The 25,165-nt window shown below is 57.4% G+C and overlaps 1 protein-coding gene across 1 annotated transcript in view; it reads left to right on the top strand.

Moving 5' to 3' along the window:
* Positions 1-1,292: 1,292 nt before the first annotated feature.
* Positions 1,293-25,165, top strand: part of LOC122544715 (zinc finger protein 687-like) — a 55,720-nt gene continuing 31,847 nt past the window's right edge. Inside the window, exon 1 of the mRNA XM_043684005.1 lies at positions 1,293-1,450. The gene's annotated coding sequence lies outside the window, so the exon portion shown is untranslated. The remainder of the gene's footprint in view (positions 1,451-25,165) is intronic.

Below are 25,165 nucleotides of genomic sequence, written 5' to 3'. Positions count from 1 at the left end.
AATGTCCTTCCAAAACTCCCCCTCCTTACTGCCACAAAAGCATGTCAGGCTTTTGTGCCATCTCACAGATGAGATACAGCCTTACCCTCAGCTTGGATTGACACTCACAACAGGCCGTTTAGACAGACTTTTTTTACGATTGCAATATGTACAAGAATACATCATAGAGTTGTACAGGATGGAAACAGACCCTTCGGTCCAACTTATCCACGCCGACCATGTTCCCAACCTAAACTAGTCCCGTTAAGGTTCTCGCAAAGATTAGTCCTGTTTGCCTTCTCCTGGTCCATATCCCTCCAAACCTTTCCTCTTCATGTACCTATCCAAATGTCTTTTAAACGTTATAATCATACCCACGTCCTCTGAAAGTTCATTCCGCACACGAACCACACTCTGTGTAAAAAGAAAGTTGCTCCTCGTGTCCTTTTTAAATCTTCTTCCTCTTACCTGAACAAAACAAAATGCCCTGTAGTTTTGTACTCCCTTTACCCTAGGGAAAAAAGACCCTTGCTATTTACCCTCATGATTTTATAAACCTCGATAAGGTCACCCCTCAGCCTCCATCTATCTGGTGGGAAAAATCCCAGCTTATCCAGCCTTCCCTTCTAACCCAAACCCTCCAGTCCTGGCAACATCTTGGTAAATCTGTTCTGAACCCTCTCCAGTTTAATAATATCCTTCCTATAACAGGGTGACTAGAACTGGACATGGTAACCCAGAAGAGGCCTCTGGACGAGGGAAAGAAATATTCCATACATGCTCTGGCTGCGTGGTCCTGAGCCGGATTAAAAGCAGAGAAAGTTTTGTGTGATTTGATCTTTTGCATGTGGATGATGTGGGGGTGATGGTATCAGACCCGCAAGTGGTTAGAACAATCCAGAACGTCTGAAATTGGCCTCAAAGCTGTGAGGTGACCTATCCTCAAAGTAAGGAAAGGGATTTGATGGGGTAGATGTGGAGATGTTTCCTCTTGTGGGCTGCAAGTCACAGCAAGGAGAATGTACTTACGAGTTACTGTCTTAGATCAACAATCAGGAATGCCCCCTCCCCCGCGCGCGTGCACGCTCTCTCTCTCTCTCCTCGCCCCCCTCCCCGACACACACACACACACACTCTCGCGCTCTCTCTCTCTCTCTCTCATTACCCCTCTTCCTCCCCTTCTCTCTATTCTCTTGTTTCTCCCCCCCCCCCCCCCCCCCGGCGCTGGTTGAAGTTATTTTGAAGATGGGCATGAGGCCAGTAGCTACTTGACCAGGTAATTTGCTCAGCCTGGCAGAAACATGCTGACCTGACCTGACCTGACCTACTCTCTGTTCCGTTCAGGTGCTGGTGTGCGACGACCTGGTGGACAGAGGGATTGCAAACCAGCCGTGTGCTTCATGGACCTGAGACTGCTTCACTCCTGTCCGGCTCCCTGTTTCACCCACTCTCACTCCACGTTTTCCTTCAGGTACCAGCCTGTCCTACCCGTGTACTGTTGAGCTTCCAGCTTATCTGTGACTCCCCTGTCTGAAACGGTCCCCTCGTGTTCCCCTTGTTGCAACAGGTTGATTAACTTCGTTTGTGAAAGTGTTACGGAAGGACATGTTTAAGGTTGGAGAGCTCAACCAGAGAGCGTGGGCTCTGGGTGGTCCCAGGTGCCTCGCGTGTAGGGAGACTGCAGTTACTGTGGAATTGTGATGAGCAGTTTGTGCTCAGTAAGATCCCCCGTGGAGTAATTACCCAGACTCTCTCCTTTTAGTGACTTCGATCAGAGAGGTGAACATTGGCCCCAGGGAAGAACTGTAACGCAAACAGTGGAATGCTGCTGATCCTGAAACCAAAACAAAAACTGCTGGAGAAACTCAGCCGGTCTGGCAGCATCTGTGGAGAAGGGAGAGAAATAGAGGCAGCCTTTTAGCATTCCTGCAATTTGTTCCTCTATTTCGGTCTCTGGTTAGGCCCCCACTCAGTACTGGCACTGTCAGTGTGGAGGATTGGCCTCAGCTTCGTGTCCAGTCTCTGCCTGCTGACTTGGAAGTCACGCACACCACTTGCAGTCTGGTGCGTCACGCTCCTCAATCAGCCAGTAATAACCCGCCAGGTCAAAGCTGGTCTCTGAAGTAGAGAGGCGCGCTGTGTGGTGGGGCGGATGTGTGTGTATATGGTTTTTCAGCACCAGAGCTATGTTTGAACATTGAAGTCCGATTTCCTGCATTCCCTGTCCTGAACCGAGAGAGGAAGGAATGAGGGGATGAGCTCTGCATTTTTGCACTCGCCCCCCCCTTGTCATTTTCACATTCACCTTTTTTTTGTATTGTGTGGCTCACTATGTCCTGATGTGTGTATGTTGGGGAAACCACTAGTGGTTTTTATTGTTTGTATGAGTCATTCTCTCAAATGTGTGAGAGAGATACGTGCAGTATTTCTTCTGTCAACTCTCTACTTCCCTTTCATCATGGCCTTCGATTTCAGCTCTTTGGTCAAACTTTAAGATGGTCCCTCCAGTGCTAGATATGTTTTGGCTTGGTTCCCTCAGTTTGAAATCTCTTGCTGAAGGTTGTTTGTCTGTAGTAAGACTATGGGCAGTTTGTGTAATAGACAGCGTGTTGTACTGAGTGCTTGTGATAGTATGTGTGGGAGGCACTGAGAGATTGTACATAAAGAACACAAAGGTTAGATTTCTCCCAAATGTTCCTGGCACCCAGCGCAATGCCCCCTCCACTACCAGGCCCAATGTTGCTGATCACTTTTCACAGGACGGTCCTAGTATCCTGGGAACAAGTCTGTTAAACTCTTGATGCACTTCCTCTCTCGCAATAATGTCCTCCCTGAGATAAGGAGAGCAGAACTGCACACGCTGTATTCCAGGTGTGATCTAACCAAGCTCCTGGACAATTGAATCAAGACCTCACGACTCCTGTACTCAAACTCTCTCACAATAAAGGCTAGCATTCCACCAGGCTTCCTGATAACTTGCTTCACCTGAACATTGGCCTTCAGTGACTTTTCAACAAGGACCCCTTGGTCTCACTGTGCGTTTACACTTCCCATTTAAAAAGTACTCCACACATCTGTTTGTCACCGAAGAGGATCACCTCACATTTTCCACATTATATAGCGTCTGTCTCATGCCTCTCCATTCACAAAGCCTGTCCAAATCCTCCTGAAGCTGCCTTCCTCACAACACGCATTCCCACTCAGCTTTGTAGCATCTGAAAATTTAGAAATATTGCATTTTGGTCCTACCTCTAAGTCACTGATATTTATTGTGAACAGCTGTGGACCAGGTACTGATCCTTGTGATCCCCCAACACGACCATGACCCGACCCCGTGTTTCTCTGAGTTAATCAATGCCAGTACATACCTCCTATCTCCTACGTGCTTTAATTTTTCTGACTAGTCTCATGAAGGGGTATATCAAAAGCCTTCTGAAAATCTAAGCATATCACGTCCATTGGCTCCTCCTTATCATTTTTGTTAGGCACATCCATAATTTCAAGATCATCAAACATTCACAAAATCCATGCTGATTGAGTCCAAAAAGATTGTTATTATCAGAATGTCTATTTATCAAATCCTTGATGATACATTCCAGCATGTCCCTTGTGCTAATGTAAGGTTGAAGGGTCTGCAGCTCCCTGTTTTCTCTCCAGTTCCCTTGTAAATTAGTTGTTTTTATTTACATAAGGGAGGTGATCATGGCCCATCCCTGGTTGCCCTCTAGAAGATTGTGGCGAGCAATCCTCTCGAATCACTGAAATCCATGTGCTATAGAGACACCCATGATGCTGTTAAAGAAGGGGGTTGTGGGGTTTTGACCCAGTGACACTGAAAGAAGAGTGATATATTTCCAAGTCGGGAATGGAGGGGACCTTGCAGGTGGTGGTGTTCCGCTGTATCTGCTGCCCTTGTCCTTCTGGATGCAGTGGTTTGGAAGGTGCTGTCTAAGGAACCTCAGTAAATTTCTGCACTGCATCTTGTAGATAGTACACGCTGCTGCGACTGAGCGTCAGTGGTGGAGGGAGTAGATGCTTGTGAATGTGGTGCCAGTGATACAGGCTGCTTTGTCCTGGATGGTGTCACGCTTCTGCAGTATTGTGCAGTTACAACATTTAAAAGGCATCTGGATGGTTACATGAATATGAAGGGGTTTAGAGGGATATGGGCCAAATGCTGGCAAGTGGGACTAAATTTATTTAGGGTATCTGATCGGCGTGGATGAGTTGGACTGAAGGGTCTGTTCCATGCTGTACAACTCTATTGTTGGAGTCACACCCATCCAGTCAAGTCTGGTGGAGTGCATCCCAATCCTGACTTGTGCCTAGTCAATGGTGAGACAGGCTTTGGGGAGTCAGGAGGTCAGTTACTCAGAACAGATTTCGCAGCCTCTGACCGAGTGGCATTACGTTAGTTACCACCCAATCCACAGGAATCATTTTGAGAATCCAATCACTTTTGGAAGATAATTATCAATGCATCAACTATCTCTATGGCCATCGCTTTCAGCAATTTGAATTGAATTGAATTTATTGTCATGTGTACCGAGGCACAGTCTTGCAAGCAATACAGGCAGATCACGAGTTAAGTAGCATAGATAGTAAGTGATGGGTAAACAGTGGCAAAAACAAAAACACAGGTACAGGCGAATGTTAACAGTTTGTGAGTCCATTCAGTATGATGGGCTGAGTTCACCACTCTCTGCAACAGACTCCGATCTTGAATGGTACAGATAGTGATACATCCAGACAGAAAGCGCTCGATGGTGCACCTATAAAAGTTGGCGAGGGTATTCACCATCATGCCAAATTTCCTCAGCTGCCTGAGGAAGAAGAGACGTTGTTGGGTCTTTGTAACCAGTGCGTTTACATGAAGAATCCAAGAAAGCCTGTTGTGGATGCCCACTCTCAGGAGCTTGACACTCTCCACTCATTCCACCTCTGTGCTGTTAATGTGTAGGGGGCATGAGTAACATCCTGCCAAAAGTTAATAATGAGTTCCTTGGTTTTGCCAGCATTGAGAGCTAGGTTGTTCTCAGTGCGCTGTTTTACCAGGTCTTCCACCTCCCAACTGTAATCTGTTTCATGCCATCGGGTCTAAAGATTTTATCAATTATCAGCTTGATTAATTTCTTCAATATGGTCTTCTTTCTTGCACTAATTTCCTTTAACCACCTGATCCTCCCTAGCTACCATCGTTTTACCAGGCCCTAGGGCTCCCCTCTCATTCGAGAGAGAGACCAAGCGAGAGAGATAACTTGTGTTGATTTAACCTGAGGGACACCATAGTTCAGCTGAGGGGAGAGATTGGCAACAGCTCTCCATGGTAACTTCAGCTGGTGTGGGAATTGAATCCACTCTGCACTGTGTCCCAGCCATCCGGCCTACCGAGCTGAGGAGTCGGTTTAAACCAACACCTGTCTGTCTGTCGCTCTCTGTCTGTCGCTCTCTGTCTGCCGCTCTCTGTCTGCCGCTCTCTGTCTCCCTCCCTCCCCCTCTCTCCCCAGAGAGAGAGGAGCCCTATGGTCTGGTACGAATACGGTGACTTTATCTTCCCTAACTATTTGGGTCTCCAGTTCTGGAAGATTACACAGGAGCCACGATTATCCGGCATGCAATTATCCGAATTTTGGATTATCCGGGCAAGATCGCAAGGTCCTGATGCTTGGCTAAACTATGTTGTCCGAACAAAATACTCCCTGCCTGAGGCGTTCAGATAATCGAGGTTCCTTGGTACTTGCATTTTCCTTGGTGAAAGCAGGCAGAAAGTAATCATTTTCTGCATTATAAACTGTGTCTGTAATGAGCCAGTATTGGAACAAGAGGTTAATGAAAGCAAGCTGACTGGAGTCCCAATGTTGATACCAGTCTTAACCTCTGAGACTAGCTCTGGGGAAGTAAGTTTGCCAGGTTCATGAAGTGCCTGTGCTGTAACTATAAACCAGACTGTCTGCAAACTGGCCCTGGCCTAGGGCCAGCCCTTTCTGACAGTCACCAAGATCTGCAGCAAACCTACACCATCGCATCAGCACTGACCAAAAAGCAACCCCCTAACCATCCGATCCCAATCTTGTCGGGCTGCATTTGGGATTCTCGGAGTAGCTCTCCACAGAATCATAGACTCCTACATTGCAGAAGAGACCCTACGTCCCATTGTGGCTCCCTATCAAAGCTCTAAAGCAACTCTAGTCCCACTTTTCCACCACCATTTTGCATGTTATGTCACTTCAAATGCTCATCCAAGTGCCTTTCACAGGGTGAGAGGTTTCCCACCTCAACGACCCTCCCAGGCAGTGCAGTTCAGAGCTCACTGGAGTCAGTGTAGTCATTTCAGAGTGTAGTCAATATTTTCTGTTCTCATTTCTGTCCTCTGAACTAAGGGACACTTTTTAATGAGGAGCTGCCCTTTTAGCCCAACAACATGGGGACTTTTCCCTTCTGACTGTACAAAATGTTTGTGAGACCACATTCAGGGTACTGTGTACAGCACTGGTCACCCTGCTACAGATAGGATGTTACTAAACTGGAAAAAGTACCAAAGGATGTCAATAACCTGGGGGGGGGGGGAGAAACCTGGGTCTTCTGGTGCAGAGGTAGGCTCTCTCTCACTCTCACTCTCACTCTCACTCTCACTCTCTCACTCACTCACTCACTCACTCACACTCACTCGCGCTCTCCCTCGCGCTCTCCCTCGCGCTCTCCCTCGCGCTCTCCCTCGCGCTCTCCCTCGCGCTCTCCCTCGCGCTCTCCCTCGCGCTCTCCCTCGCGCTCTCCCTCGCGCTCTCCCTCGCGCTCTCCCTCGCGCTCTCCCTCGCGCTCTCCCTCGCGCTCTCCCTCGCGCTCTCCCTCGCGCTCTCCCTCGCGCTCTCCCTCGCGCTCTCCCTCGCGCTCTCCCTCGCGCTCTCCCTCGCGCTCTCCCTCGCGCTCTCCCTCGCGCTCTCCCTCGCGCTCTCCCTCGCGCTCTCCCTCGCGCTCTCCCTCGCGCTCTCCCTCGCGCTCTCCCTCGCGCTCTCCCTCGCGCTCTCCCTCGCGCTCTCCCTCGCGCTCTCCCTCGCGCTCTCCCTCGCGCTCTCCCTCGCGCTCTCCCTCGCGCTCTCCCTCGCGCTCTCCCTCGCGCTCTCCCTCGCGCTCTCCCTCGCGCTCTCCCTCGCGCTCTCCCTCGCGCTCTCCCTCGCGCTCTCCCTCGCGCTCTCCCTCGCGCTCTCCCTCGCGCTCTCCCTCGCGCTCTCCCTCGCGCTCTCCCTCGCGCTCTCCCTCGCGCTCTCCCTCGCGCTCTCCCTCGCGCTCTCCCTCGCGCTCTCCCTCGCGCTCTCCCTCGCGCTCTCCCTCGCGCTCTCCCTCGCGCTCTCCCTCGCGCTCTCCCTCGCGCTCTCCCTCGCGCTCTCCCTCGCGCTCTCCCTCGCGCTCTCCCTCGCGCTCTCCCTCGCGCTCTCCCTCGCGCTCTCCCTCGCGCTCTCCCTCGCGCTCTCCCTCGCGCTCTCCCTCGCGCTCTCCCTCGCGCTCTCCCTCGCGCTCTCCCTCGCGCTCTCCCTCGCGCTCTCCCTCGCGCTCTCCCTCGCGCTCTCCCTCGCGCTCTCCCTCGCGCTCTCCCTCGCGCTCTCCCTCGCGCTCTCCCTCGCGCTCTCCCTCGCGCTCTCCCTCGCGCTCTCCCTCGCGCTCTCCCTCGCGCTCTCCCTCGCGCTCTCCCTCGCGCTCTCCCTCGCGCTCTCCCTCGCGCTCTCCCTCGCGCTCTCCCTCGCGCTCTCCCTCGCGCTCTCCCTCGCGCTCTCCCTCGCGCTCTCCCTCGCGCTCTCCCTCGCGCTCTCCCTCGCGCTCTCCCTCGCGCTCTCCCTCGCGCTCTCCCTCGCGCTCTCCCTCGCGCTCTCCCTCGCGCTCTCCCTCGCGCTCTCCCTCGCGCTCTCCCTCGCGCTCTCCCTCGCGCTCTCCCTCGCGCTCTCCCTCGCGCTCTCCCTCGCGCTCTCCCTCGCGCTCTCCCTCGCGCTCTCCCTCGCGCTCTCCCTCGCGCTCTCCCTCGCGCTCTCCCTCGCGCTCTCCCTCGCGCTCTCCCTCGCGCTCTCCCTCGCGCTCTCCCTCGCGCTCTCCCTCGCGCTCTCCCTCGCGCTCTCCCTCGCGCTCTCCCTCGCGCTCTCCCTCGCGCTCTCCCTCGCGCTCTCCCTCGCGCTCTCCCTCGCGCTCTCCCTCGCGCTCTCCCTCGCGCTCTCCCTCGCGCTCTCCCTCGCGCTCTCCCTCGCGCTCTCCCTCGCGCTCTCCCTCGCGCTCTCCCTCGCGCTCTCCCTCGCGCTCTCCCTCGCGCTCTCCCTCGCGCTCTCCCTCGCGCTCTCCCTCGCGCTCTCCCTCGCGCTCTCCCTCGCGCTCTCCCTCGCGCTCTCCCTCGCGCTCTCCCTCGCGCTCTCCCTCGCGCTCTCCCTCGCGCTCTCCCTCGCGCTCTCCCTCGCGCTCTCCCTCGCGCTCTCCCTCGCGCTCTCCCTCGCGCTCTCCCTCGCGCTCTCCCTCGCGCTCTCCCTCGCGCTCTCCCTCGCGCTCTCCCTCGCGCTCTCCCTCGCGCTCTCCCTCGCGCTCTCCCTCGCGCTCTCCCTCGCGCTCTCCCTCGCGCTCTCCCTCGCGCTCTCCCTCGCGCTCTCCCTCGCGCTCTCCCTCGCGCTCTCCCTCGCGCTCTCCCTCGCGCTCTCCCTCGCGCTCTCCCTCGCGCTCTCCCTCGCGCTCTCCCTCGCGCTCTCCCTCGCGCTCTCCCTCGCGCTCTCCCTCGCGCTCTCCCTCGCGCTCTCCCTCGCGCTCTCCCTCGCGCTCTCCCTCGCGCTCTCCCTCGCGCTCTCCCTCGCGCTCTCCCTCGCGCTCTCCCTCGCGCTCTCCCTCGCGCTCTCCCTCGCGCTCTCCCTCGCGCTCTCCCTCGCGCTCTCCCTCGCGCTCTCCCTCGCGCTCTCCCTCGCGCTCTCCCTCGCGCTCTCCCTCGCGCTCTCCCTCGCGCTCTCCCTCGCGCTCTCCCTCGCGCTCTCCCTCGCGCTCTCCCTCGCGCTCTCCCTCGCGCTCTCCCTCGCGCTCTCCCTCGCGCTCTCCCTCGCGCTCTCCCTCGCGCTCTCCCTCGCGCTCTCCCTCGCGCTCTCCCTCGCGCTCTCCCTCGCGCTCTCCCTCGCGCTCTCCCTCGCGCTCTCCCTCGCGCTCTCCCTCGCGCTCTCCCTCGCGCTCTCCCTCGCGCTCTCCCTCGCGCTCTCCCTCGCGCTCTCCCTCGCGCTCTCCCTCGCGCTCTCCCTCGCGCTCTCCCTCGCGCTCTCCCTCGCGCTCTCCCTCGCGCTCTCCCTCGCGCTCTCCCTCGCGCTCTCCCTCGCGCTCTCCCTCGCGCTCTCCCTCGCGCTCTCCCTCGCGCTCTCCCTCGCGCTCTCCCTCGCGCTCTCCCTCGCGCTCTCCCTCGCGCTCTCCCTCGCGCTCTCCCTCGCGCTCTCCCTCGCGCTCTCCCTCGCGCTCTCCCTCGCGCTCTCCCTCGCGCTCTCCCTCGCGCTCTCCCTCGCGCTCTCCCTCGCGCTCTCCCTCGCGCTCTCCCTCGCGCTCTCCCTCGCGCTCTCCCTCGCGCTCTCCCTCGCGCTCTCCCTCGCGCTCTCCCTCGCGCTCTCCCTCGCGCTCTCCCTCGCGCTCTCCCTCGCGCTCTCCCTCGCGCTCTCCCTCGCGCTCTCCCTCGCGCTCTCCCTCGCGCTCTCCCTCGCGCTCTCCCTCGCGCTCTCCCTCGCGCTCTCCCTCGCGCTCTCCCTCGCGCTCTCCCTCGCGCTCTCCCTCGCGCTCTCCCTCGCGCTCTCCCTCGCGCTCTCCCTCGCGCTCTCCCTCGCGCTCTCCCTCGCGCTCTCCCTCGCGCTCTCCCTCGCGCTCTCCCTCGCGCTCTCCCTCGCGCTCTCCCTCGCGCTCTCCCTCGCGCTCTCCCTCGCGCTCTCCCTCGCGCTCTCCCTCGCGCTCTCCCTCGCGCTCTCCCTCGCGCTCTCCCTCGCGCTCTCCCTCGCGCTCTCCCTCGCGCTCTCCCTCGCGCTCTCCCTCGCGCTCTCCCTCGCGCTCTCCCTCGCGCTCTCCCTCGCGCTCTCCCTCGCGCTCTCCCTCGCGCTCTCCCTCGCGCTCTCCCTCGCGCTCTCCCTCGCGCTCTCCCTCGCGCTCTCCCTCGCGCTCTCCCTCGCGCTCTCCCTCGCGCTCTCCCTCGCGCTCTCCCTCGCGCTCTCCCTCGCGCTCTCCCTCGCGCTCTCCCTCGCGCTCTCCCTCGCGCTCTCCCTCGCGCTCTCCCTCGCGCTCTCCCTCGCGCTCTCCCTCGCGCTCTCCCTCGCGCTCTCCCTCGCGCTCTCCCTCGCGCTCTCCCTCGCGCTCTCCCTCGCGCTCTCCCTCGCGCTCTCCCTCGCGCTCTCCCTCGCGCTCTCCCTCGCGCTCTCCCTCGCGCTCTCCCTCGCGCTCTCCCTCGCGCTCTCCCTCGCGCTCTCCCTCGCGCTCTCCCTCGCGCTCTCCCTCGCGCTCTCCCTCGCGCTCTCCCTCGCGCTCTCCCTCGCGCTCTCCCTCGCGCTCTCCCTCGCGCTCTCCCTCGCGCTCTCCCTCGCGCTCTCCCTCGCGCTCTCCCTCGCGCTCTCCCTCGCGCTCTCCCTCGCGCTCTCCCTCGCGCTCTCCCTCGCGCTCTCCCTCGCGCTCTCCCTCGCGCTCTCCCTCGCGCTCTCCCTCGCGCTCTCCCTCGCGCTCTCCCTCGCGCTCTCCCTCGCGCTCTCCCTCGCGCTCTCCCTCGCGCTCTCCCTCGCGCTCTCCCTCGCGCTCTCCCTCGCGCTCTCCCTCGCGCTCTCCCTCGCGCTCTCCCTCGCGCTCTCCCTCGCGCTCTCCCTCGCGCTCTCCCTCGCGCTCTCCCTCGCGCTCTCCCTCGCGCTCTCCCTCGCGCTCTCCCTCGCGCTCTCCCTCGCGCTCTCCCTCGCGCTCTCCCTCGCGCTCTCCCTCGCGCTCTCCCTCGCGCTCTCCCTCGCGCTCTCCCTCGCGCTCTCCCTCGCGCTCTCCCTCGCGCTCTCCCTCGCGCTCTCCCTCGCGCTCTCCCTCGCGCTCTCCCTCGCGCTCTCCCTCGCGCTCTCCCTCGCGCTCTCCCTCGCGCTCTCCCTCGCGCTCTCCCTCGCGCTCTCCCTCGCGCTCTCCCTCGCGCTCTCCCTCGCGCTCTCCCTCGCGCTCTCCCTCGCGCTCTCCCTCGCGCTCTCCCTCGCGCTCTCCCTCGCGCTCTCCCTCGCGCTCTCCCTCGCGCTCTCCCTCGCGCTCTCCCTCGCGCTCTCCCTCGCGCTCTCCCTCGCGCTCTCCCTCGCGCTCTCCCTCGCGCTCTCCCTCGCGCTCTCCCTCGCGCTCTCCCTCGCGCTCTCCCTCGCGCTCTCCCTCGCGCTCTCCCTCGCGCTCTCCCTCGCGCTCTCCCTCGCGCTCTCCCTCGCGCTCTCCCTCGCGCTCTCCCTCGCGCTCTCCCTCGCGCTCTCCCTCGCGCTCTCCCTCGCGCTCTCCCTCGCGCTCTCCCTCGCGCTCTCCCTCGCGCTCTCCCTCGCGCTCTCCCTCGCGCTCTCCCTCGCGCTCTCCCTCGCGCTCTCCCTCGCGCTCTCCCTCGCGCTCTCCCTCGCGCTCTCCCTCGCGCTCTCCCTCGCGCTCTCCCTCGCGCTCTCCCTCGCGCTCTCCCTCGCGCTCTCCCTCGCGCTCTCCCTCGCGCTCTCCCTCGCGCTCTCCCTCGCGCTCTCCCTCGCGCTCTCCCTCGCGCTCTCCCTCGCGCTCTCCCTCGCGCTCTCCCTCGCGCTCTCCCTCGCGCTCTCCCTCGCGCTCTCCCTCGCGCTCTCCCTCGCGCTCTCCCTCGCGCTCTCCCTCGCGCTCTCCCTCGCGCTCTCCCTCGCGCTCTCCCTCGCGCTCTCCCTCGCGCTCTCCCTCGCGCTCTCCCTCGCGCTCTCCCTCGCGCTCTCCCTCGCGCTCTCCCTCGCGCTCTCCCTCGCGCTCTCCCTCGCGCTCTCCCTCGCGCTCTCCCTCGCGCTCTCCCTCGCGCTCTCCCTCGCGCTCTCCCTCGCGCTCTCCCTCGCGCTCTCCCTCGCGCTCTCCCTCGCGCTCTCCCTCGCGCTCTCCCTCGCGCTCTCCCTCGCGCTCTCCCTCGCGCTCTCCCTCGCGCTCTCCCTCGCGCTCTCCCTCGCGCTCTCCCTCGCGCTCTCCCTCGCGCTCTCCCTCGCGCTCTCCCTCGCGCTCTCCCTCGCGCTCTCCCTCGCGCTCTCCCTCGCGCTCTCCCTCGCGCTCTCCCTCGCGCTCTCCCTCGCGCTCTCCCTCGCGCTCTCCCTCGCGCTCTCCCTCGCGCTCTCCCTCGCGCTCTCCCTCGCGCTCTCCCTCGCGCTCTCCCTCGCGCTCTCCCTCGCGCTCTCCCTCGCGCTCTCCCTCGCGCTCTCCCTCGCGCTCTCCCTCGCGCTCTCCCTCGCGCTCTCCCTCGCGCTCTCCCTCGCGCTCTCCCTCGCGCTCTCCCTCGCGCTCTCCCTCGCGCTCTCCCTCGCGCTCTCCCTCGCGCTCTCCCTCGCGCTCTCCCTCGCGCTCTCCCTCGCGCTCTCCCTCGCGCTCTCCCTCGCGCTCTCCCTCGCGCTCTCCCTCGCGCTCTCCCTCGCGCTCTCCCTCGCGCTCTCCCTCGCGCTCTCCCTCGCGCTCTCCCTCGCGCTCTCCCTCGCGCTCTCCCTCGCGCTCTCCCTCGCGCTCTCCCTCGCGCTCTCCCTCGCGCTCTCCCTCGCGCTCTCCCTCGCGCTCTCCCTCGCGCTCTCCCTCGCGCTCTCCCTCGCGCTCTCCCTCGCGCTCTCCCTCGCGCTCTCCCTCGCGCTCTCCCTCGCGCTCTCCCTCGCGCTCTCCCTCGCGCTCTCCCTCGCGCTCTCCCTCGCGCTCTCCCTCGCGCTCTCCCTCGCGCTCTCCCTCGCGCTCTCCCTCGCGCTCTCCCTCGCGCTCTCCCTCGCGCTCTCCCTCGCGCTCTCCCTCGCGCTCTCCCTCGCGCTCTCCCTCGCGCTCTCCCTCGCGCTCTCCCTCGCGCTCTCCCTCGCGCTCTCCCTCGCGCTCTCCCTCGCGCTCTCCCTCGCGCTCTCCCTCGCGCTCTCCCTCGCGCTCTCCCTCGCGCTCTCCCTCGCGCTCTCCCTCGCGCTCTCCCTCGCGCTCTCCCTCGCGCTCTCCCTCGCGCTCTCCCTCGCGCTCTCCCTCGCGCTCTCCCTCGCGCTCTCCCTCGCGCTCTCCCTCGCGCTCTCCCTCGCGCTCTCCCTCGCGCTCTCCCTCGCGCTCTCCCTCGCGCTCTCCCTCGCGCTCTCCCTCGCGCTCTCCCTCGCGCTCTCCCTCGCGCTCTCCCTCGCGCTCTCCCTCGCGCTCTCCCTCGCGCTCTCCCTCGCGCTCTCCCTCGCGCTCTCCCTCGCGCTCTCCCTCGCGCTCTCCCTCGCGCTCTCCCTCGCGCTCTCCCTCGCGCTCTCCCTCGCGCTCTCCCTCGCGCTCTCCCTCGCGCTCTCCCTCGCGCTCTCCCTCGCGCTCTCCCTCGCGCTCTCCCTCGCGCTCTCCCTCGCGCTCTCCCTCGCGCTCTCCCTCGCGCTCTCCCTCGCGCTCTCCCTCGCGCTCTCCCTCGCGCTCTCCCTCGCGCTCTCCCTCGCGCTCTCCCTCGCGCTCTCCCTCGCGCTCTCCCTCGCGCTCTCCCTCGCGCTCTCCCTCGCGCTCTCCCTCGCGCTCTCCCTCGCGCTCTCCCTCGCGCTCTCCCTCGCGCTCTCCCTCGCGCTCTCCCTCGCGCTCTCCCTCGCGCTCTCCCTCGCGCTCTCCCTCGCGCTCTCCCTCGCGCTCTCCCTCGCGCTCTCCCTCGCGCTCTCCCTCGCGCTCTCCCTCGCGCTCTCCCTCGCGCTCTCCCTCGCGCTCTCCCTCGCGCTCTCCCTCGCGCTCTCCCTCGCGCTCTCCCTCGCGCTCTCCCTCGCGCTCTCCCTCGCGCTCTCCCTCGCGCTCTCCCTCGCGCTCTCCCTCGCGCTCTCCCTCGCGCTCTCCCTCGCGCTCTCCCTCGCGCTCTCCCTCGCGCTCTCCCTCGCGCTCTCCCTCGCGCTCTCCCTCGCGCTCTCCCTCGCGCTCTCCCTCGCGCTCTCCCTCGCGCTCTCCCTCGCGCTCTCCCTCGCGCTCTCCCTCGCGCTCTCCCTCGCGCTCTCCCTCGCGCTCTCCCTCGCGCTCTCCCTCGCGCTCTCCCTCGCGCTCTCCCTCGCGCTCTCCCTCGCGCTCTCCCTCGCGCTCTCCCTCGCGCTCTCCCTCGCGCTCTCCCTCGCGCTCTCCCTCGCGCTCTCCCTCGCGCTCTCCCTCGCGCTCTCCCTCGCGCTCTCCCTCGCGCTCTCCCTCGCGCTCTCCCTCGCGCTCTCCCTCGCGCTCTCCCTCGCGCTCTCCCTCGCGCTCTCCCTCGCGCTCTCCCTCGCGCTCTCCCTCGCGCTCTCCCTCGCGCTCTCCCTCGCGCTCTCCCTCGCGCTCTCCCTCGCGCTCTCCCTCGCGCTCTCCCTCGCGCTCTCCCTCGCGCTCTCCCTCGCGCTCTCCCTCGCGCTCTCCCTCGCGCTCTCCCTCGCGCTCTCCCTCGCGCTCTCCCTCGCGCTCTCCCTCGCGCTCTCCCTCGCGCTCTCCCTCGCGCTCTCCCTCGCGCTCTCCCTCGCGCTCTCCCTCGCGCTCTCCCTCGCGCTCTCCCTCGCGCTCTCCCTCGCGCTCTCCCTCGCGCTCTCCCTCGCGCTCTCCCTCGCGCTCTCCCTCGCGCTCTCCCTCGCGCTCTCCCTCGCGCTCTCCCTCGCGCTCTCCCTCGCGCTCTCCCTCGCGCTCTCCCTCGCGCTCTCCCTCGCGCTCTCCCTCGCGCTCTCCCTCGCGCTCTCCCTCGCGCTCTCCCTCGCGCTCTCCCTCGCGCTCTCCCTCGCGCTCTCCCTCGCGCTCTCCCTCGCGCTCTCCCTCGCGCTCTCCCTCGCGCTCTCCCTCGCGCTGAGCTGCCAGAGGAAGTGGTGGAGGCTGGTACAATTGCAACATTTAAGAGGCATTTGGATGGGTATATGAATAGGAAGGGTTTGGAGGGATATGGGCCGGGTGCTGGCAGGTGGGACTAGATTAGGTTGGGATATCTGGTTGGCATGGACGGGGTTAGACCGAAGGGTCTGTTTCCATGCTGTACATCTCTGACTCTATGACATGGATATGAAAGGAATGGAGGGGTATGGACCAAGGGCAGACAGAAGGGTGTAGTTTAATTTGGCACTATGTTCAGTACAGCATTATGGGTTGTCCAGTCCTATGTTTTAATTCACATTCCACCATCTGCCGTGACAGGATTTGAACCCAGGTCCCAATAACGTTAACTAAGTTTCGGGATTAGTAGCCTAGCAATAATACCACTAGGCCATCTCCTCCAAGTCTAAGGAGCAGCGGGGGGGGAGTGATTTAGCCTTGATTGTACCGACTTCCCTGAGCCCCACAGCACGTGACGCTGGCCGGAGTTTGTGGAAGGCTGGGCACGGAGTGCACAACATGGTGGCGTCCTTCTGCCAGCCATCGTGATGTGCAGAAGCCCTGTGCTGGGTCGAGGTGGGAAGGGGAGATGGTTGAAAGATTAGGCACCCTTTGCCTAATCTTTGGGTGATGGAGCTGTCCAGCCTGTTGCAGGCCAGTCGGGTCTTGAGCCTCCGATTCCGTTGGGAGTTCTTGAAGCAGTCGGGGTGAGGGTCTTGCACTCTGAAGGGATAATGCCAAGCGTGTAATCGACTGTAGGATGCAGGGCGGATGGGGTATTCCAGTAAGGGAAGCTCAGCAAGGTTTAAAACCACACAAACAAGCACATCCAAAGAATGAGGAGGCCATTCAGCCCCTTGAGCCTGCTCTGGTATTCAGTCGCTAACCCGTTTGTGTTTCGGATTCGACATTTCCTTTGCGCCGCACCCCCCTCCCCCTGCCTTCAACAGCCTTAGACTCTTGTCAAGCAGAGGAATAAATCTACTTTTATCTTAAAAACATGGAGTCACCCCCACCTCCAGCACTGTCCAAAGCAGAGTTCCAAAGTTGTGCAAACCTCCGAGAAATACAGTTCCCCTCATCTGCATCCTCAAAGGGTGACCTCTCATTTTAAAACATTGCCCCCTGGCTGTGAACTGACCCATGACAGGAAACGTCCTTCCCACAAGGTTCTGCATGTTAGACCGGTCAGCAAGGTTACATTATGGGGGTCCAGGGAGACCTAGTTCCAACATTGGCTTGAAGCAAGAAGACCGAGGGTAGTGGTTGCTTTTTGGACTGGAGGCCTGTGACCAGTGGTGCGCCACAATAATCGGTGCTGGCTCCCCTGCTTTTTGTCATTTATATAAAATGATTTGGATGTGAATATTAGGATGTATAGTTAATAAGTTTGCAGGTGACATCAAAATTGGAGGCGTAGTGGACAGCAAAAAAGGTTACCTCCGAGTACAACAGGAGTTTGATCAGATGAGCCAATGGGCCGAGGAATGGCAGATGGAGTTTATTTTAGATAAATGTGAGGTGTTGCATTTTGGAAAGGCAAGCCAGAATAGGACTCGTGTACTTAATGGTAGGATCCCGCTGAGTGTTGCTGAACAAGGAGACCTTGGAGTGCAGGTTCATAGCTCCTTGAAGGTGGAGTCGCAGGTAGACAGGATAGTGAAGAAGGCATTTGGTATGCTTGCCTTTATTGGTCAGTGCATTGAGTATAGGGGTTGGGAGGTCATGTTGCAGCTGTACAGGACATTGGTTAGGCCACTTTTGGAATATTGCGTGCAATTCTCGTCTCTCTGCTATAGGAAGGATGTTGTGAAACTTGAAAGGGTTCAGGAAAGATTTACAAGGATACTTCCAGGGTTGGATGGTTTGAGCTATAGGGAGAGGCTGAACAGGTTCGGGCTGTTTTCCCTGAGCGTCAGAGGCTGATGGGTGACTTTATAGAGGTTTATAAAATTATGAGGGGCATGGATAGGATAAATAGACAAGGTCTTTTCCCTGGGGTGGGGGAGTCCAGAATTAGAGGGCATAGGTTTAGGGTGAGAGGGGAAAGATATAAAAGGGACCTGAGGGGCAACTTTATCACGCAGAGAGTGGTACGTGTATGGAATGAGCTGCTGGAGAAGGATATGATTACAGCATTTAAAAGGCGTCTGGATGGGTATGTGAATAGGGAGGGTTTAGAGGGATATGTGCGAAATGCTGGCAGATGGGAGTAGAGCAGTTTAGAATATCTGTTCGGCATGGATGAGTTGGGCTGAAGGGTCTGTTTCCATGCAGTACATCTCTATGAAGGCATCTACCATTTCAATACCATTTAGGATCTTAGACACGTCATCCTCCTTCACACTCCTAACCCAGTCTGTCTGATCTTTCCTCACAACGGCACGGTGACAAAGTGGTTAGCACTGCTGCCTCACAGCGCTAGAGACCCAGGTTCAATTCCCGCCTCAGGCGACTGTCTGTGTGGAGTTTGCTCATTCTCCCCGTGTCTGCGTGGGTTTCCTCCGGGTGCTCCGGTTTCCTCCCACAGTCCAAAAATGTGCAGGTCAGGTGAATTGGCCATGCTAAATTGCCCGAAGGGGTAAATGTAGGGGAATGGGTCTGAGTGGGTTGCGCTTCGGCGGGTCACTGTGGAACTTGTTGGGCCGAAGGGCCTGTTTCCACACTGTAAGTAATCTAATCTAATCCAAAAACGACCTGCTTATCCCAGATGTCACTCTCGTCAACCTCCTCTGAATCACATCCGACGTATTTACACCCCTCCTTTAAATAAGGAGATGGAAACGGTGTCCTGTAGAAGAAACCTGGTCTCAATGCAAGATGCAAAACAGTGTGAAATCTGCCCATCTCAAAATACACCTCTCCCGCACAGCTGGCCTGCAGTCATGTGCAACCTGCACGAATTGAGCTTGCGTTTCCTGTGTTTCTCTACACTATTTATTAATCGGACTGCATTATGTGGGGGAGAGAAACATCAACGATGGTGTAAGTGCTGTGTTCTCATAGCATGGTAGCTCCTGGGAATTTTCTTTGCTGAAACCCCCTCCGTCCAACTGAGCTGACCACTGGGATCCCACCATCCTAGCTTTTCCCCTCGGTACCGGGCCCCCTCTCCTCTCCCAGCTGCTGCTCCCTTGAGCTGCTGGGTTGTGTAACCCGTAGACCCATCCCCAGGGCCTCGACTTACTGTGGTTTCGATGTGAGGCAGGACCCGAAACATTCACTCTGCATTCTGTCCGCGGATGCTGCCAGACCTGCCGAGTTTCTCCAGCTTTTCTGTTTGTGTTTCAGATTTCCAACGTCCTTTGTTCTTGTTTGCTTGTTGTGTCAGGTGTTGCTCGATCTCCTTCCCGGGGGGGAGGGGGTGCGATGGCACCTCCGAGACTGTCTTTTCCTCCTCCTTTATTTTGAAATGGGGAATAGGGTTAAGGTTAGACAGGTTCTAGGTCAGACTCTGGGGAGGGCAATCTTTCTCATTTATTTGGTTGTGTTGGAAAGCAGGCGTTCAGTTCCTGTAAGGGGTGACAGTGGAGTTCCCAAGTCAGGCCTTTCCAGAGTCTGGGTTAGCTGTAAATACTTGGGTGATGTGTCCATTGCTGAGGTGAGCTGCTAGTGTGTGGGTAGATGGGGTGTGCACTCTGCGTAGGTCATGCTTGCAGTATCAAGGCGTTTACAAAGAAACATACAAGAATCCACCACACTGAGCGGTACAATGTTCCTGCTGACTTCTGGGAGATCTCTCTGGTTAACCGCCTTCCTGTTGCTGCTCTCCTCGTACCCCCTTCAGGTAGTCCTCCGGCTCCCTGTTTGGAAGGTCACTGTCCAATCTATTTCCACTGCCCTTTTTAGGCAGAGCTTCTCTGATCAGAACAACTCTCCTCGTCAGAAATACTGAGGTAATCGAAGCCTTATCCTGAACCAGTGTCCACGTGGCCACTTCCGAGACTGTAGGGTGGGGTGGTGGTGACCAAGTGTTGTTCAAAATCCTGAGTCTGTCGACCTCCACCTCTTTATGTATACAAAAAGAGAGAGACAGACGGGCATCCATGCCCTCAGATTATTGGTCACAGCAATAACTGAGATTACTCTTTAATGCAGATAGGGCAGGTTCTTGGTTTATGAGTGAGGAGTCGCTGTGGCCCTCTTTCACAAGCGCGTCGGGTCATGTTGAGAAACAGAATGAAAGCTCCTAGAGTGTGTTGCTGGAAAAGCACAGTATCTGAGGAACAGCAAAATCGATGTTTCAGGCCGGAGCCCTTCATCATCCATTCCTGATGAAAGGCTACGGTCCGAAACGTCAATTTTCTGCTCCTTGGATGCTGCCTGACCTGCTGTGCTTTCCCGGCAACACACTCTCAACTCTGATTTCTAGCATCTGCAGACTTCGCTGTTTCCTGAAAGGTCCAAGAGTCTGTTGGTTTCCTGCTGAATTTCTAGCCGTTCCGTTGTCACCTACGCAAACGTGTTGTGGTCCACGTAAGCAATTAAATACCTTGCAGCAATCCTTCTGCACTGTGAATTGTGGAATATGGAACTCTGCTGTGGGGGCGTACCATGTCTATATCTAGGAAGTGAAAGCAACACTTGCATTTCCCTAGCGCCTATTCATGACCTCTGGTTATTTCAAAGTGTATTTTAGCCAGTGAGTCACTTGAGCACAGCAAGCTCCCACTGATGTTGATTTGGGGGGTGAGGTGGGTAAATATCCTCTCGAAAGCTGCCCTGCCCATGGAAATAATTACTGCACTTGACTGGGCATTCAGGGTTTCAGTTGAAGGACTCAGCTGTATGCTGGCACCTCTGACAGTGCAGCACCCCACGTTGTGTCATCAGCGAAAATTGTGTTCAAGTCGGGCAAGAACCCCAAAGTTTTCTGACTCTGAGGCAAAGGGGGGCTTTACACTGAGCCCAGCTGAATTGAGCGGCAAGTGAGACATCCAAGCAATAGCGATCATAACTTTAATTAGGTTTGTACAGGAAAGGCTATGCTTAAAGTTAAAGGTATTTGCCTGCACATCCTTGGGCACTGTGGGACAATTTCCCACGGCCAATCCACCCTGATCTGCACATCTTTGAACTGTGGAAGGAAACTGGAGCACCCGGAGGAAACCCACACAGACACTGGGAGGGTGTGCAAACCCCAGACAGACAGTTGCCCGAGGCTGGAGTCAAATCTGGGTCCCTGGAGCTGTGAGACAGCGGTGCTAACCACTGAGCCGCCATGCCACCCTTATCCTTATTAAGCCGTTGCTAATAAACCCGATCAGAACGGTGGGAGAAATGTTTTCACCCAGAGAGCAAGATCAGTGGACTGATTGGTTTGCTTCTCTGTCTATTTTCGATTAAGAGAGTCATGAATAAATCCATTAGGAATGTAGGTGGAACTTACTCCCATGGGGTGCAGTTGGGGCAAATAGCAGCGATGAGTTGCATTATCATGTGGGAGAAGGGAATCGCGGATGGGCTGGTGTGGAATGGAGTGAGAGGACAGTCCAGTGGAGCAAAAACGCTAGCACGGAGCAGAGAGGCTGAATAGCCTGATTTGTTCTGCTGTATAAACTGATTGCAAATCCTACAATCCCAGCCAAGTGATCAATACTGTAGGCATTCGAGGAAATGGGAGATTGTTGGAGTCTAGAATAGACTTCTCCCTCAAGAAACAGTTGTGCCGCTTCAGCGAGGGATTCCTTTGAATGTAAAATGGGGCTTCCAAGAAACGAGCATCGCATCCCCAGTTGTCAGAGTGGACCAAAGAGATGTTTAGAGCTGAAAATGTGTTGCTGGAAAAGCGCAGCAGGTCAGGCAGCACCCAAGGAACAGGAGAATCGACGTTTCAGACATAAGCCCTTCTTCAGGAATCCGCAGAGATGTTTATCCTAGAGAAACGATTGGAAAGGTTCAGAGAGAGTCTGAAGATAAGCAGTCAGGTAACAGAAAAGGTCAACTTAGAAATGGCCAAAGAAAGGTTTTGGTTGATGAGGACGGATAATTCGGGAGAAGGGATGGAGGAGTGTCGGGTAATTCAGGAGAAGGGATGGAGGGGTGCTGGATAATCTGGGAGGGTTCCGTGGTGCGTGCGGGATAATCTGGGAGGGGGCAGAGAGATGCTGGATAATCTAGGAGAGGGGGAAGAGAAATGCAGGCTAATCCAGGAGATTGGATGGAGGTTGTGGGATATTCTGGGGATGGGATGGAGGGATGCAGGATAATCTGGGAGTTGGGATGGAGGGTGTGGGATAATCTGGGAGAGGGTGGGGACGGATGCTGGATAATCTCGGAGAAGGCAAAGAGGAGATGGGATAGAGGGGGGTGTCAGATGATCTAGATCGGATGGAGGAATGCAAGATAATCCAGGAGATTGGATGGAGGTTGTGGGATATTCCGGGGATGGGATGGAGGGAGTTAGGATAATCTGAGAGTTGGGATGGAGGGTGTGGGATAACCCGGGAGAGAGTGGAGCAGTGTTTGAATTATAAGTGAATGTTTTGCTATGATTGCAGTGGAATGTAGGTAGTCAGGAACATTTTCTACTCATTCATGCAATGTGGGTGCGGCTGTGTGGACCAACATTTATTGCCTTTCCCTCGTTGCTCTTGAGGTGGTGGTGAGGTAACGTTCTGAGCCATTGGATCCACGTGATGTGGATCCATAATGTCGGAATGGATTGAGTCCCAGGCAGGAACGGCGATATATTTCCAGGTTGGGATTGAGTGTGGCTCAGAGGGGAATTTGCAAGGGGTAGTGTTCCCGTGTATCTGCTGCCCCTTGTCCTTCCAGATGGAAGTGGCGATGGGTTTGGAAGGTGTTGTCTGAGGACGGAGTTGCTGCAGTGCATCATGTAGATGGTACATGTGAACACCAATGAAAAAGCATATAATTCATAAACCAAAGCTGCAGAGCCCTCGGGGCAGATCAAGGGGAGGCTGCGGCTAATTGTAATCTTCCTTGAAAGAGATGGCAGGGATGTGAAGGCCAGAATGGCCTCCTGCTCAGTGGTTCCAAGCTGAGGCACGGCAGAGGGGAAAGCCACCGATAAGTTCACATTCTCCAACACCGAGGGAGGCGGTCAACAAACACCACAGCTTACGCTGACAGCTTTTCCCTCACAGTCCCAGTTCTGCTTCTTCTCCACTCCCACCCCCCACTCTGCCCCTTCATGCTGCAGCTCTGGTGCGGATGCACTTGGAGTATTGTGGTCGCCGCATTATAGGAGGGATGGGGAAGCTTTGGAAAGGGTTCAGAGGAGATTTACCAGGATGTTGCCTGGTATGGAGAGAAGGTCTTACGAGGAAAGGCTGAGGGACTTGAGGCTGTTTTCATTAGATATGAGAAGGTTGCGAGGTGACTTAATCGAGACATATAAGATAATCATAAGACATATAAGAGGGTTAGATAGGGTGGACAGTGAGAGCCTTTTCCCTCGGTTGGGACATAGCTTCAAATTGAGGGGTGATAGATATAGGACAGATGGCAGAGGGAGTTTCTTTACTCAGAGTAGTATTTGGCAATTTTAAGGGCATTTAAATGGTCATTGGATAGGCATATGGACGAGAATGGAATAGTGTAGGTTAGATGGGCTTCAGATTGGTTTCACAGGTCGGTGCAACATTGAGGGCCGAAGGGCCTGTATTGCACTATGTTTCTGCTGTCAGTGGGTCCCCTTCTCCCTCTCTCTGTGGCAGAGCCTTCTCCCGGCATACTCTGGGTAATAACCTGCACCCTGACACTAACCTATATCTGCTTTGCCATCTCCTAGATCCGTCTTGTGCCATTGATCAGATTGAAAAGTCCTTGTTCTCCCCTGATGCCTGACCTCCTTGCTGTTCCCCACTTCTGTAAATACTTTGGGATTGGATCCCAGACCCCTCCCCTTCCCCCATTGTATCTGTTTCAAAACAACAACAACTTCTATGATGCAGTGCCTTTTAACATTGTGTCCCAGGAATGCTATAGGATCAGATCTCACTGCCAGCCACACATGGAGCTGCTGGGTCAGAGAGAGAGAGGAAGGGTGAGAATGAATGGGTTTACAGAATTGCAGAGAGAGGCCATTTGGCCCACCGTGCCTGCACTGATGTGTTAAACAAACATCCCGACCAGTGTCAGCTTTCTCCAGTGTTCCAATCCCCTTGCACGTTATTTTGTCCCAAAAGACCATCCGATAGCCTCCAACGTGCCTGGCTCCAGCAGGTTTCCAGGTTTAGGGAGGGAATTCCAGAGAGTGGGACCCTGGGCGTCAGGACCATTCTCCCTCTGGGCCTGGGTGCTGTTTACCTGCTGCTGCTTGTTGCATTTGACAGGTTGGCATGGATGTGGAACAGCCTGCTGTGAGTCATTGGCTGGAATTGCAACCCTGTGCACACACGCATGCTCTCTCCTCCACACACCCCACACCCCCAACCCCCCAGCTACAGCTCACATCTTACTCTTCGCTCTCCTCACTTGCACACTCCCTCCATAGCCATTATCAAGCATCTTCCCACCCCCACCTCGCAACCTCCTCCACGTAAGTGATGACTCATTCCCCAGGATATGGTGGTGTTTGTGAACTACTGTTTTTTTTGTGTCCCACTGGGGTGTACGTCAGCGAGAAGGAAATTCCCATGGGGAGTTTATTCGGACAGGGTGACCCTGGAGCGTCTATGATCTGGTGACCGAGTGGTCAGAGGTGGCTGACCCACCTTCCAGCCAGTGTCTTTGGGGAGTGGGAATTCTCACTGATCAATTTTGGCTCTGTCTCTCTGTTTGTTGTGTGTGTGCCTTTCTCTCTCTCTCTCTCTGTGTCTGTGTATCTCTCTCTCTCTCTTTGTGTGTGTGTCTCTGTGTGTCTCTCGCTCTCTCGCTCTCTCGCTCTCTCTCCGTTAACACCACCCAAACACTCGATGCTCAACCCCTTTCTTTCTTTGTTTCAAAAAAACCAGCAAATATGAAAAACACCCTGGCTGGTTGACTCTTGTTTGTATCATTGCAATTAAGGGTTAGGAAGCCTAGAGGTAGCTTCCTCTGTGCAAACATCTCCTCCCTGTGCAGCTCCGAACTCCTGTCCCCCAGCTCTGTCAGTAACACGCCTCTCTCTTGTTTTGAATATCTTGCCTATGAGCGTGAGGGGGGTGGGAAGGGGAGAGAGATTTAACCAGGAGGGCTGCTGCCAGGATGGGTGATGTCACGGGCTACATGAGCTCCTTTCTGGAAGAGGTGGGGGGTGGTATGTGTATGTGTGTGTATATGTGTGTGTCAGGGGTGGGGGGGATCTGCCAGACAGCCAAGAGGAAGTGCTGTGTAAGGCAGTGTCTTGCCTGAATGACGAGGAATAACCTCTCCCAAGCTGATCCTCCAGCGTTGTTACAAATCCAGGGATGGAGATTATAAAGAGTGAGTAGATTCTGACAGTGAGTGGGCGGGCGGATGCTGCGGGTTTTGGGGGAGTTGGCACCCCATCAGTTTGCTCAGTCCAGTGTCCAATTGTGCACTGTCTCCCTTCCCGTCTGTTGGGTGAGGAGCTAACGGTAGTGGGATGTCCTGACTCCTCAAAAGGAAATGTGTGGGAAAGAGCAGCTGTGGCCCCTCTGTTACCTCCATTCTCGTCGCGGTTAAAATCTGCACGTGTCCCACTGTTCCTTGCGATTTCCTCGCTCTTCCATTTACTGCGATCTTTTAGAGCTGCGAATCCTTGGCAAGAAACTTTAAGCTGTAGAATTGGTGCAGAAGCTGAGAGTTGTAGTGGCGTGTCGGTCTCGTCCCGTCAGAAACACCACCGATCGAGTGGGAAACCAGCCAAATGCTTCACCTTGTGATTCGCATCCGAATCTTTGCAAACCCCATCACTGTAGAACCTGGTTCACGACAACTCGCATCTTTTTGGATCCTTCTCAACATGCCTTTCATTTTATGCTGTTACTCCACTCTGAAACACCCCCAGGACGGGGACAGCACAGGGTTAAATACCGGGTAAAGCTCTCTCTAAGTGTCCCTCCCCCACCAAACACTCCCAAGACGGGGACAGCACGGGGTTGGATTGAGAGTAAAGCTCTCGCTACACCATCCCCCATTAAAACACTCCCAGGACAGGGGCAGCACGGGGTTAGATACAGAGTAAAGCTCTCTCTACACTGTTCCCCCATCACACACTCCCGGGGACAGGGACAGCACGGGGTTAGATACAGAGTAAAGCTCCCTCTACACTGTCCCCCATCAAAACACTCCCAGGGACAGGGACAGCATGGGG

The sequence above is a fragment of the Chiloscyllium plagiosum genome, chromosome 51 (assembly GCF_004010195.1).
Source record: "Chiloscyllium plagiosum isolate BGI_BamShark_2017 chromosome 51, ASM401019v2, whole genome shotgun sequence".
NCBI classification, from domain to species: domain Eukaryota; kingdom Metazoa; phylum Chordata; class Chondrichthyes; order Orectolobiformes; family Hemiscylliidae; genus Chiloscyllium; species Chiloscyllium plagiosum.
This window is presented reverse-complemented; position numbering and strand designations above follow the sequence as displayed.